Source organism: Arachis hypogaea, chromosome 20, assembly GCF_003086295.3.
Source record: "Arachis hypogaea cultivar Tifrunner chromosome 20, arahy.Tifrunner.gnm2.J5K5, whole genome shotgun sequence".
In the NCBI taxonomy this organism is placed as follows: domain Eukaryota; kingdom Viridiplantae; phylum Streptophyta; class Magnoliopsida; order Fabales; family Fabaceae; genus Arachis; species Arachis hypogaea.
This window is the reverse complement of record NC_092055.1, coordinates 22,458,419-22,472,083: the sequence shown is the minus strand read 5'-3', so window position 1 is coordinate 22,472,083 and position 13,665 is coordinate 22,458,419.

Genomic DNA, 13,665 nt, shown 5'->3' with positions numbered 1-13,665 from the left:
TGTCCTGATGCTGCCAAGAAAGCTCCTGATGCTTGTTGATTTTTTTCTTAAAATTTTGTGTAGTTGGCCCGGCTTGTGGGCTTTTTAGAACTCTTTTATTTATTTGCTGATACTTCTTAGTTGCTTATCTAGCAACTTTTTATTTTGAAAAACAAACAATAGCCTGCTATCTTTTGATAGTAGTCTTTGGTGGCCTTTCGAGGCCTTATAACTCTGTAAAAAGTAGTCTTTTGACTAGGCATCTTTTCTGTTTTCTGCTGATGTCGAAATCTTGCGGCTCGACCTTCTTGGGTTGTTTTTGTTATGTTATTTGTAGCTTAAATCCTTTGAGGTCATGATTGTAGGGGTCCAACTTGTTTCTTTGGTTTTCTTTGCTTTGTATGCTTTTGTTGGTCCCCTTCTAAGCTATTCTCGTAATCCTGTGTCTTGGACCTTTGCTAGGTCTCCTTTAGGGATTACTTTTATGACTTTCCAGTTGTAGGAGTCCGACTTCATTAGACCGGTCTCCTTTAAGTTATTTGTAGTCCTCTTTCTTGGATCTTTGTCAGATCTCTTTCAGGGACTATTTTGATAACTTTTAAGTAGTAGGAGTCCGACTTGGTTATACCGGTCTCCTTTAAGTTATTTTTGTAGTCCTCTTTCTTGGATCTTTGTCAGATCTCTTTCAGGGACTATTTTGATAACTTTTAAGTAGTAGGAGTCTGACTTGGTTATACCGGTCTCCTTTAAGTTATTTTTGTAGTCCTCTTTCTTGGATCTTTGTCAGATCTCTTTCAGGGACTATTTTGATAACTTTTAAGTAGTAGGAGTCCGACTTGGTTATACCGGTCTCCTTTAAGTTATTTTTGTAGTCCTCTTTCTTGGATCTTTGTCAGATCTCTTTCAGGGACTATTTTGATAACTTTTAAGTAGTAGGAGTCCGACTTGGTTATACCGGTCTCCTTTAAGTTATTTTTGTAGTCCTCTTTCTTGGATCTTTGTTAGATCTCTTTCAGGGACTATTTTGATAACTTTTCATTTTGGGCTGACTTTTTTCATGTCGAGCCCTTCTAAGTTAAAGTAATCCTCTTTAATAGGGTTGGCCAGACCTCTTTCCAGGGTTTACTTATAACTTAGGTTGACTTGGTCCGACTTCTCAACGTCGGCCAGTCTTTAAGTTATTATTTTAGCAATCCGTAAGACCTCGTCAGGCTCTTTTTTAGATCACTTTTGATAACTTCTTACATTATTCTGTATTCATCTTTGCCGATTTGTAGAAAGTGGTTTTCATCTCTAGATCGTCCTTTGGGTGAATCGCGTTTTTACCTTTATCGGACGGTTGTCTTTGTCGTGATCGTGCAGTGAAATGGTTTTTCACTTTCTGCCGTGTTGCTTTATAATCGGACGATGAATACTTCAGATTAATGCGTCTTGAAATCTTTGTAGAATATCTAAAATGTATTTTATTCAAAGAAAGAATGCAAATATATACATATGGGATTGTTTGAGTTTCAACTTGGTGCCTCATTAAAAAACCTTTTCAGGAAAAAGAGTGCGTCCAATGATGAAATCCTTTATCCTTTCTAACTGTAGTACCTTCTGAGGTTGCAGGCGTGCCATGACCTGGGAAGCTCTCATCCATCGAGTTCGGACAGTCTGTAGTAGCCCTTTCCAAGTACTTCTACAACTCGGTAGGGTCCTTTCCAGTTTGCTGCCAGCTTTCCCTCTCCTGGTCGAATTGTTCCAATATCATTTCGAATTAGGATGAGATCATTCTCTGCAAAACTTCTTGGTACTACCTTTTGATTATATCTGGAAGCCATTCGGCATTTTAGAGCTTCTTCCCTGATCCGGGATCTTTCTTGGATTTCGGGTAACAAGTCGAGCTCTTCTATCTGAAGTTGGGGGTTTGCTCCCTCATTGTAGTGAACTACTCTAAGCGACCCTTCTTCAATCTCTACTGGAATCATCGCCTTTATTCCGTATGCTAATCGGAAGGGGGATTCCTTTGTGGTGGAATGTGGTGTTGTTCGGTATGCCCACAGGACCTGTGGAAGCTCTTCTGCCCAGGTTCCCTTTGCATCTTGTAATCTCCGTTTTAATCCGGCCAATATGACTTTGTTAGCAGCTTCGGCCTACCCATTGGCTTGTGGATGTTCGACGGAGGTGTACTGGTGCTTTATACTCAAGTCGGCTACTAGTTTTCTGAAGCCTGCATCTGTGAATTGGGTGCCATTGTCTGTGGTTATTGAATATGGAACCCCGAACCTTTTGACAATATTTCTATATAAGAATTTCCGGCTTCTTTGAGTGGTGGCATTGGCCAGGGGCTCTACCTCGATCCACTTTGTAAAGTAATCTACCCCTATTATGAGGAATTTAACTTGTCCTGATCCCTGTGGGAATGGACCGAGAAGATCGAGTCCCCATTTTGCAAACGGCCAAGGTGAGGTCACGTTGATGAGCTCTTCTGGAGGGGCGATGTGAAAGTTGGCATGTTTCTGACATTGTGGGCATGTCTTTACAAATTTTGTGGCTTCTTTCTGTAGAGTTGGCCAATAAAATCCCGCCCGGAGTACTTTTTTGGTGAGAGCTCATGCTCCGAGATGATTGCCACAAATACCGCCGTGTATTTCTTCTAGCATTTCCTCTGTGTTGGAGGTTGGTACACATTTTAGTAGAGGTGTTGAGATTCCTCTTTTGTACAGGATGTTGTTTATGATGGTGTAGTACTGTGCCTCCCTTTTTAACCTCTTTGCCTCATTTTCTTCTGTGGGGAGTGTTCCTGTTCTGAGGTAGTTGGCTATAGGGGTCATCCATCCTTGGTCCTGATTTGTTATGGTCAAGACTTTTTCCTCTTCCGAGATTGACGGGTTCTGCAACATTTCCTGGATGAGGCTTCTATTGTTGCCCCCTGGTTTGGTGCTGGCTAGTTTTGAGAGTGCGTCAGCTCGGGCATTTTGTTCGCGGGGTATGTGGCAGATCTTATAATCCCCTATTTGTCCGAGCTGTTCCTTGGTTTTATCTAAATACTTTTTCATGGTGGGGTCTTTGGCTTGGTAGCTCCCTGTTATTTGTGATGTAACCACTTGTGAATCGCTGTAAATGTTGAGTTTTTGAGCTCCGACTTCTTTAGCCAGCTTCAAACCAGCTAATAATGCTTCATATTCCGCCTGGTTGTTTGAGGCGGGGAACCCAAACTTGAGGGAGAGCTCAACTTGGGTTCCTTGGTTGCTTTCTATTATCACGCCCGCACCACTTCCAGTTTTATTTGAAGAACCGTCCACGTAAAGATTCCATTCTGTGGGGGTTTCTAGGGCATCTGTGAATTCTATGATAAAATTGGCCAGATACTGTGACTTAATGGCCGTCCAAGCTTCATATTGGAGATCAAACTCTGACAACTCGACTGCCCATTGTAAAATTCTGCCTGCTAGGTCTGTTTTCTGCAATATTCCTTTTATGGGCTGATTAGTTCGAACCTTAATGGTGTGAGCCTGGAAGTACGGGCGGAGTCGTCGAGACGTTAGGATAAGAGTATAGGAAAATTTTTCTATTTTCTGGTAGTTCAGCTCGGATCCCTGTAGTGCCTTGCTAATGAAATAGACGGGTTGTTGCCCATTTTCGTCTTCTCTGACTAGTGCTGAGGCTATTGCCCGACTCCCTACTGCGAGATATAATATGAGCGGTTCTCCTTCTCGTGGTCGAGATAGGATAGGTGGCCGTCCTAAGAATTCCTTAAAGTCTTTGAAGGCTTGCTCACATTCTGTCGTCCATTCGAACTGTTTTCCCTTTCTTAGAGTGGCATAGAAGGGGAGAGATCTTATCGCAGCTCCTGCTAAGAATCGGGATAGGGCGGCCAATCTCCCGTTGAGTTGTTGTACTTCTTTGACACAGGTTGGGGTCTTCATGTTGAGTATGGCTTGACATTTGTCTGGATTTGCTTCAATTCCCCTTTGTGTGAGCATGAAACCTAAGAATTTGCCTGCTTCTACTGCGAAGGTACATTTTGCGGGATTGAGTCGCATGTTGTGTTTCCTTATGGTGTCAAATACTTGAGCCAAGTCAGATAATAATGTATCTTCGGTTTGTGTTTTTATCAACATGTCGTCCATATAAACTTCCATAATTTTTCCGATGTGATCTGAGAAGACTTTGTTCATTAGCCTTTGATAAGTAGCTCCTGCATTCTTGAGATCGAAAGGCATCACGATGTAGCAGTAGTTTGCCTTTGGTGTTAAGAACGAGGTCTTTTCCTGATCTGGTGGGTACATGGGGATTTGGTTGTATCCCGAGTATGCGTCCATAAACGAGAGATATTTATATCCAGAGGAAGCATCTACCAGGGCGTCAATACTTGGGAGTGGGTATGGATCTTTTAGACAAGCTTTGTTGAGATCGGTGTAATCGGTGCACATTCGCCACTTCCCATTTGATTTTTTCACCAAGACAACGTTGGCTAGCCATAGCAGGTATTTAACTTCTCTTATAAATCCGGCTTCGAGTAGTGCTTGTACTTGCTCTTCCACAGCCTGGGATCGCTCTGGCCCAAGCTTTCTTCGTCTCTGCTGTACCGGTCGAGATCCTGGGTAGACCGCCAACTTGTGGCACATTAGCTTAGGGTCTATGCCTGGCATGTCCGCGGCTTTCCATGCAAAGAGGTCGACATTATCTCGTAAGAATTGTATTAGCAATTCTTTTAAATCTCCTTTGAGGATTGTGCCGATATTAGTTGTTTTTTCCGAGGTGTCCCCGATCTGAATTTTTTCTATCTCGCCCTCTGGTTTGGGGCGAAGATCTTCTCGTCGTTGGGCTCCGCCCAACTCGATTGCGTGGAACTCTTCTCCTTTACCTCTGAGGTTTAGGCTTTCGTTATAACAGCGACGTGCCATCTTTTGGTCAGCTTTTATCGTGGCTATCCCTTTTGGAGTTGGGAACTTCATACATAGGTGTGGGGTCGAGACTATTGCGCCAAGTTGGTTGAGTGTTGTCCGACCTATGAGAGCATTGTAAGCTGAACTTACATCGACTACGATGTAGTCTATTTTGAGGGTCCTGGATTGGTCTCCTTTTCCGAAGGTTGTATGTAGTGATATATATCCTAGTGGTCGAACCGGGGTATCTCCTAACCCGAACAGACTATTTGGATATGCCTTAAGTTCTTTTTCTTCTAAGCCGAGTTTGTCAAAGGCTGTCTTGAATAAGATGTCGGCAGAACTCCCTTGGTCTATTAAGGTGCGGTGTAGGTTGGCGTTTGCCAATATGATGGTGATGACCATGGGATCGTCGTGTCCTGTGATGATGCCGGACGCGTCCTCCTTAGTGAATGTTATCGCTGGGATGTTGAGTGCTTCCTCCTCTCCTTCGACATGATATACTTCTTTGAGATACCTTTTGCGGAAAGATTTGGAGATCCCTCCTGCTGCGAATCCGCCATGTATCATGTGGACATGTCTTTCTGGTGTCCGAGGTGATCGTTCTGTTCGCTCGGTATCTTCATCCCTTCGTCTTTTTCTTTGATCATCATCTCGGGTGGCCAGGAATCGATCTAATTTTCCTTCCCTTACCAATTTTTCTATGATATTTTTTAAGTCGAAGCATTCGTTGGTGGCGTGTCCTTTGACCCTATGATATTCACAATATTCCTTCCGATTTCCTCCTCCCATTTTCCTTTGAGGGGCCTTGCTGGGGGAATTTTTTCTGTATGACAGACTTCTTTGTATATTTCGACTAGGGATGCTCTGAGGGGAGTATAATTATGGTATTTTTTAATTTTCTCCCCTTGTCGGTCTTCTTTTTGTTTAGATTCTTTGTCTTTGTCACGGTAGGAGGCCCCCGATTTTGAGGTCTCTCCTAACCGAGCGTTTTCTTCCATGTTGATGTATTTTTTTGCCCGTTTCTGCACTTCGTCTAAGGAGGTCGGGTACTTTTTTGATATAGACTGGCTGAAAGGTCCCTCTCGTAGGCCGTTGATAAGTCCCATGATGGCGGCCTCTGTGGGTAAGCTTTGTATGTCCATGCATGTTTTGTTGAATCTTTCCATGTAGCTGCGGAGGCTCTCCCGATCTCCTTGCTTGATCCCTAGTAGACTAGGGGCGTGTTTAGCTTTATCTTTCTGGATGGAGAATCTGGCGAGGAACTTTCTGGCCAGATCATCGAAGTTTGAGATGGACTTGGGAGGTAAGCTGTCGAACCATCTGATCGCCGTCTTCGTGAGGGTTGTTGGAAAGGTTTTACAGCGAACGGCATTTGAGGCATCGGTAAGGTACATTCTACTTCTGAAATTGCTGAGATGATGGTTGGGATCGGTGGTGCCGTCGTACAAAATCATATCCGGGAGTTTGAAGTCTTTTGGAATTTTGGTTTTCATAATTTCTCTGGTGAATGGATCCTGTTCTTTGCGTGAGCTTTCCTCAGGAGTGACCCGAGGGGCTTTTAATTTGAGATCAGCTTCTAATTGCTGTAACTTGTCTTCCAATTCTCGACGTCGCCGTATCTCTCTTTGTAGATCCTTTCCGACCTCTCGTTGTTGTTGAGTTTCTTTCTCGAGTTGCTTTAAACGGTCTTGAAGTGCGTCTATTATCCCTGGATTTGATGAGTCTTTTTCTCCGTTAGATTCCGGAGTATCCTTTAGCGTGGTGTCTGCGTTCTTGTGCGGTGTTCTGTTTTTCAGATCTGAATTGTGGTCGTTGTCATGGCCGTCTGCCATGGTGTTGGGATGACTTCCAGGTCTCTGGCAACGGCACCAATGTTCCGAGGGTTACCTGAAACTGGAGGTCGATCTCGGACGAGATTTTCTGTACTGGTCGGAGCCGACGTGTCCGGTCGGTGGATGACGTCCAGAGCGGGTGCGTCCGATTTGTTGGATTGGCTGTACTGCTGATCCTTCATCACCGGAAGGTGGGGGGTACCTGCAAGAGACTCCGATGTTTAAGTTATCATGGGTATTAGGCAGGTTTTTTGTAGAATCAGAGTATGAGTTATACCTGGGTGCTCCAGTGTATTTATAGTAGTGGGGGCTGACCTTTCTGATAAGATAAGTTTAGTTATCTTATCTTATCTTATCTTATCCTGTTTAGGATGAAGTCAGCTTTATTTTTAAGGGAACCGCCTTTATCTCTATAGGCTGGGATTGCCTTTGGATTTGGGTCGTGTTCCTCTATTTGGGCCCTTTATTGGGCTTTCCTATCGATTTGGCCGAGCTCTTTAGAAGAGGTCGGGTAGTCTGACCTGAAGAGGTCGGTCGCTTTGTCGCCAATCATCCCGGGTCGGGTAACTCGACCCAGGGTATGAACAGTGAGTAATGAAGATAGTGAGTGATTGTCACGGGTCACCCCTTCATTCTGACTTAACTGAATTAAGTACAAGAGTATATCTTGGAGAAGAAGTAGGTGTGAATTGAAGGAAAAACAATAGTACTTGCATTAATTCATGAAGAACAGCAGAGCTCTTCACCTTAATCTATGAGGTGTAGAAACTCCACCGTAGAAAATACATAAGTGAAAGAGGTCTAGGCGTGGCCGTGAGGCCAGCCTCCAAACGTGAACAATGCCTCTCGAAGATGATAAATCCTAAAGGCTCTAATAAAATAGTAAAAAGTGCTATTTATACTGAACTAGTTACTAGGGTTTACAGAAAATAAGTAACTAAGTGCAGATAGTGCAGAAATTCACTTTTGGGGCCCACTTGGTGTGTTCTTGGGCTGAGTATTGAGCTTTACACGTGCATAGGCCATTCTTGGAGTTAAACGCTAGCTTGGGTTCCAGTTTGGGCGTTTTACACCAAAAAAGGTGCCAGTTCTGGCGTTTTACGCCAGAAATCTTAGGTGGGCGTTTGAACATTAGTTTGGGCCATCAAATCTCAGGCAAAGTATGAACTATTATATATTTCTAGAAAACCCAGTATGTTTACTTTCCAACGCAATTAAGAGCGCGCCAATTGGGCTTCTGTAGCTCCAGAAAATCAATTTCGAGTGCAGCAGGGTCAGAATCCAACAGCATCTGCAGTCCTTTCTCAGCCTCTGAATCAGATTTTTGCTCAGGTCCCTCAATTTCAGCCAGAAAATACTTGAAATCACAGAAAAATACACAAACTCATAGTAAAGTCTAGAAATGTAATTTTTGAATAAAAACTAATAAAAATATAATAAAAAGTAACTAAAACATACTAAAAACTATATAAAAATAGTGCCAAAAAGGGTATAAATTATCCGCTCATCACAACCGAACCAGGATACATGATGGTGTCAGCTTCTCTCTTCCCTACTCTATTCTGTTTTCTGATATTCATGAGACAAAATGAAATTGTCTCATAAATTTTCCGCTGCTGAGTTCAAACAGATTCAGATTGCAAGTTTTTTTTAAAAAGGGTTATTACAGTAACTTAAAAGAAGGTCATAGATTTAACCCCCCATTCTCTAAGCCTTCTACAACCTTCAATTGGTATCAGGAGCCTTGGTCTCAAAAATCAAGCTTCACCGCTTGGAGCAAAGGTCTAATGGCGAACAACTTGGGCACAACCACGGTTACCTACACTCTAACTGAAAGCCAGTCAAATAATAGGCCTCCTTTGTTCAACGGGAAGAACTATGCCTATTGAAAAGAGAGGATGAGGATCTTCATTCAATCCATTGACTACAACATATGAAAGATTGTTGTGAGCGGTCCCAAGATTCCAACTAAAACAAGTGCTGATGGAGTGGTGACTCCAAAAGAAGAAGCTGAATGGAATGAAGACGACAAGAAGAAGATAGAGCTGAATGCTAAAACCATCAACCTTCTTTACTGTGCTATCAATTTTGAAGAGTACCGAAAGGTGTTTAGATACAAGACAGCTAAAGAAATTTGGGAAAAACTTCAGGTTACACACAAAGGCATTAAACAGGTCAAAGAAAAGAGGATTGATATGCTGCGAAAAGAGTACGAGATGTTCAACATGAAGGATGGAGAAAGCATTGATGAAGTGTTTGAGAGATTCTCAATCATAATCAACAACCTTGATGCTATGGGTACAAACTACTCAGAACAAACCCTAGTGAGAAAACTCCTTAGAAGCCTCACAAAAGAATGGAAAACCACTGCCACTGTCCTAGTTGAATGTAATAACCTAAGCGCTATAACCTATGATGAGCTAAGAGGAAAACTCCTTACTATGAAACCACACACACAAACCCAGACTCAAAGAAAAAGGGAATAGCCCTCAAGTCAAAAATAGAATAAAAAGAGAGTGAGTCTAGTGATGATATTTCAGATGATGAGCTTATGTTTTTTGTTAGGAGATTTAGAAGGATTATGAAGAACAAGGGCAAGTACAAGGTTCAAGATCAAAGGAAAACAAGATGGACTTGAGCAAGGTGACTTGTTATCATTGCAAGGAGGCTGGACATTTCAAGCTAAACTGTCCGAAGCTCAAGAAGGAGGACAAAGGAAAGAAAGAAAAGAAAAGAGTGCTCATGGCAGCTTGGGAGGATCTTGAGAATGACTCAAATGAGGAAGAAGATTCTGAAGGTGAAGATAAAATCTGCTTCATGGCTGGTAATAATAATCTTGATGAGATTTGCCTAGCATCCAAGAACAAAAGGGATATATGGTACTTGGATAGCGGATGCTCAAGGCACATGACTAGAAGGTCAACTTTCTTCATCAAACTAAACAAGTATGATGGAGGTTTTGTGACCTTTGGAGATGATGGTAAAGGTAAAATAGTGGCTGTTGGAAAAGTAGGTAATAATCACTCCACTTTCATTGATGATGTCTTTTTGGTAAATGGGTTGAGGCACAACCTTTTGAGTATAAGTCAACTTTGTGATCTAGGATATTTAGTGACTTTCAAAAGATTTGAATGCTGTGTGATAAATGAAAATACCAATGAAGTACTTTTTGTTGCTTAGTGTTGCAATAATGTGTATGGACTTACCCTTGATGAACTAAAGGATCAAAATGTAGCCTGTTTTCATTCTAAAGAATCTGAAAAGTGGCTATGGCACAAGAGAATGGGTCATGCAAGTATGTTTCAATTAAACAAACTTGTAAAGAAAGGTTTAGTAAGAGGTCTTCCTTTGATAAGGTTTGAAAAAGACATCACTTGTGATGCTTGCCAAATGGGAAAACAAACAAAAAGTTCATTTAAGTCAAAGGAAGACATATCTACTAAAAGGCCACTTGAATTGCTACATATTGATTTATTTGGTCCAATAAGAACTCAAAGCCTAGGTGGTAAATATTATGGTTTAGTGATTGTGGATGACTATACTAGGTTTGGTTGGGTTTTATTTCTTGCACAAAAAAATGAAGCCTTTTCGGCCTTTGAAGCTTTTAGCAAGAAAATTCAAAATGAAAAGGATTTAAAGATCTCTTCTATAAGAAGTGATCATGGAACTGAATTTGAAAACCATTTGTTTGAATCCTTTTGTGAGGAATTTGGAATATCTCACAACTTCTCTTGTCCAAGAACACCACAACAAAATGGTGTTGTAGAAAGAAGAAATAGAAGCATTCAAGAAATGACAAGAGCTATGCTTTGTGAGAGAAATGTTCCAAAATTTCTTTGGGTTGAAGCGGTTAACACGGCTTGCCACATTTTGAATAGAACCATCATAAGGAAATTTTTGAAGAAAATTCTTTATGAACTTTGGAAAGGTTACCCACCAAACTTGGACTACTTGCACATCTTTGGATGCAAATGCTTTGTGCTTAATAACAAAGATAATTTGGAGAAATTTGATCCAAAGGCGTATGAATGTTTGTTTGTAGGATATTCCACAACTAGTAAAGCATATAGGGTTTATCATCAAGATACTAGGATAATTGAGGAGTCCATACATGTTACATTTTGTGATATTAATTTGGTTCAAAGTATTTTGGAAGACTGTGATGCAGGGAATCAAGCTCAAAAGGACGATGAAACTGCACAAAATCATGAAGATGGAAATTCTGGACAAGATGAACCAGAAACTATAGTTGCTGAAAATTTAAGAGACAATTCTATTTTGTCTCATGAATCTGAAGGAGAACCTGAAACCAGCAGTTCCCAGAATCCCTTGGTAACTGAATCTGCCTCCAAGTCCACCAGACCTCGTGAATGGAGATTCTTGAAGAATTAACTTGAGGAATTTGTCATTGGGGACGTCTCTCATGGGGTTAAAACTCGGTCTTCAACTAGAAAGGCAAATGAAGGAACAAACATTGCCCTTCTTCTCAAATGGAGCCTCAAAATGTCAAGGAAGCCCTTGATGACCCTTCTTGGGTAAAGGCAATGGAAGATGAGCTTCATGAGTTTGAAAAGAACCAAGTTTGGACATTGGTTCCAAGGCTGAATGAAAAGAAAGTGACCGGCACCAAGTGGATTTTTCGGAATAAGCTAGGAGAAGATGGTAGCATTGCAAGAAATAAAGCGAGGCTAGTGGAAAAAGGATATGGCCAAGAAGAAGGAATAGTCTTTGATGAATCCGTTGCCTCTGTTGTCTGAATGGAAGCCATAAGACTTCTTTTAGCTTATGCTGCCTTTTGTGGTTTTAAATTATATCAAATGGATGTGAAATGTGCATTCTTAAATGGTGTGATAGATAGGAAAGTGTATGTGGAGCTGCCACCAGGTTTTGAAAATAAAGAATTTTCCAACCATGTTTTCAAATTATCAAAAGCTCTCTATGGTTTGAGACAAGCTCTTAAAGCTTGGTATGAGAAACTTAGCTCTTTTCTTTTGAAAAATGGTTTTCAAAGAGGCACCACAGACACTACTCTAGTTATAAAAAATTCTAATGATTCTTTCATTCTAGTCCAAATATATGTTGATGACATTATTTTTGGATAAGCCAATGAATCCCTATGTACTGAATTTGGAAAACTCATGACAAGTGAATTTGACATGAGTATGATGGGTGAACTTAATTTTTTCCTTGGGCTGCAAATTAAACAAACTAAAAAAGGTATTTTCATTCATCAAGAGAAGTATGCCAAGGAACTAGTTAAGAAATTTGGTATGGACAATGCCAAACCCATGGGAACTCCCATGCACCCTAATTCAAAATTAGACAAGGGAGAAACTGAGAAAGATGTAGATGAGACTAGGTATAGAAGAATGATTGGCTCTCTTATGTATTTTACTTCCTCTAGACCTGATATTGTGCAAAGCGTTGGAATGTGTTCAAGATTCCAATCTAAACCAAAAGAGTCTTGGTGCACGAAATTGTGATCATCAATGGCGCCAACAACTTGGTACACACAATTGTAATCTCAACTCTTTGTCACAACTCCGCACAACTAACCAGCAAGTGCACTGGGTCGTCCAAGTAATAAACCTTACGTGAGTAAGGGTCGATCCCACGGAGATTGTCAGCTTGAAGCAAGCTATGGTCATCTTGTAAATCTCAGTCAGGCGGATTCAAATGGTTATGGAGAATTGATAATTAAAAGATAAATAAAACATAAAATAGGATAGAGATACTTATGTAATTCATTGGTGAGAATTTCAGATAAGCGTATGAAGATGCTTTGTTCCTTCTGAACCTCTGCTTTCCTATTGCCTTCTTCCAATCATTCATACTCCTTTCCATGGCAAGCTTATGTTGGGTTTCACCATTGTCAATGGCTACCTCCCGTCCTCTTAGTGAAAGTGGTCCAAATGCGCTATCACCGCACGGCTAATCATCTGTCGGTTCTCGATCATGTTAGAATAGGATCCATTGATCCTTTTGCATCTGTCACTACGCCCAACACTCGCGAGTTTGAAGCTCGTCACATTCATCCCTTCCCAGATCCTACTCGGAATACCACAGACAAGGTTTAGACTTTCCGGATCTCAAGAATGCTGCCAATTGATTCTGGCTTATACCACGAAGACTCTGATCTCATGGAATGGAAGGCTTGGTTGTCAGGCGAGGCAACCATGCGTCATGAACCAGGAGGCTAAGAGATACGCACTCAAGCTATTGCAAGTAGAATGGAAGTGGTTGTCAGGCACGCGTTCATAGGTAAGAATGATGATGAGTGTCACGGATCATCACATTCTTAAGGTTGAAGAACGAGTGTATATCTTAGAGAAGAAGTAGGCGTGAATTGAATAGAAAACAGTAGTACTTTGCATTAATTCATGAGGAATAGCAGAGCTCCACACCTTAATCTATGGTGTGTAAAAACTCCATCGTTGAAAATACAAAAGTAATGAAGGTCCAGGAATGGCCGAATGGCCAGCCCCCATAAAGGTCTAAGATAGCATAAGACTAATCAAAGATGGATGAAAATACAATAGCAAAAGGTCCTATTTATAGAGAGCTAGTAGCCTAGGGTTACAGAAAAAAGTAATTAATGCAGAAATCTTCTTTTAGGCCCACTTGGTGTGTGCTTGGGCTGAGCATTGAAGCTTTCACATGTAGAGACTTTTCTTGGAGTTAAATGCCAGCTTTTGTGCCAGTTTGGGCGTTTAACTCCAGCTTTTATGCCAGTTCTGGCGTTTTGACGCCAAAATTTCTATGCTGACTTGGAATGCCAATTTGGGCCATCAAATCTCGGAAAAAATATGGAGTATTATATATTGCTGAAAAGCCCAGGATGTCTACGTTCTAATGCAATTGAGAGCACACCAATTGGTCTTCTGTAGCTCCAGAAAATCCACTTCGAGTGCAGGGAGATCAGAATCCAACAGCATCTGCAGTCCTTTTTCAGCCTCTGAATCAGATTTTTGCTCAGG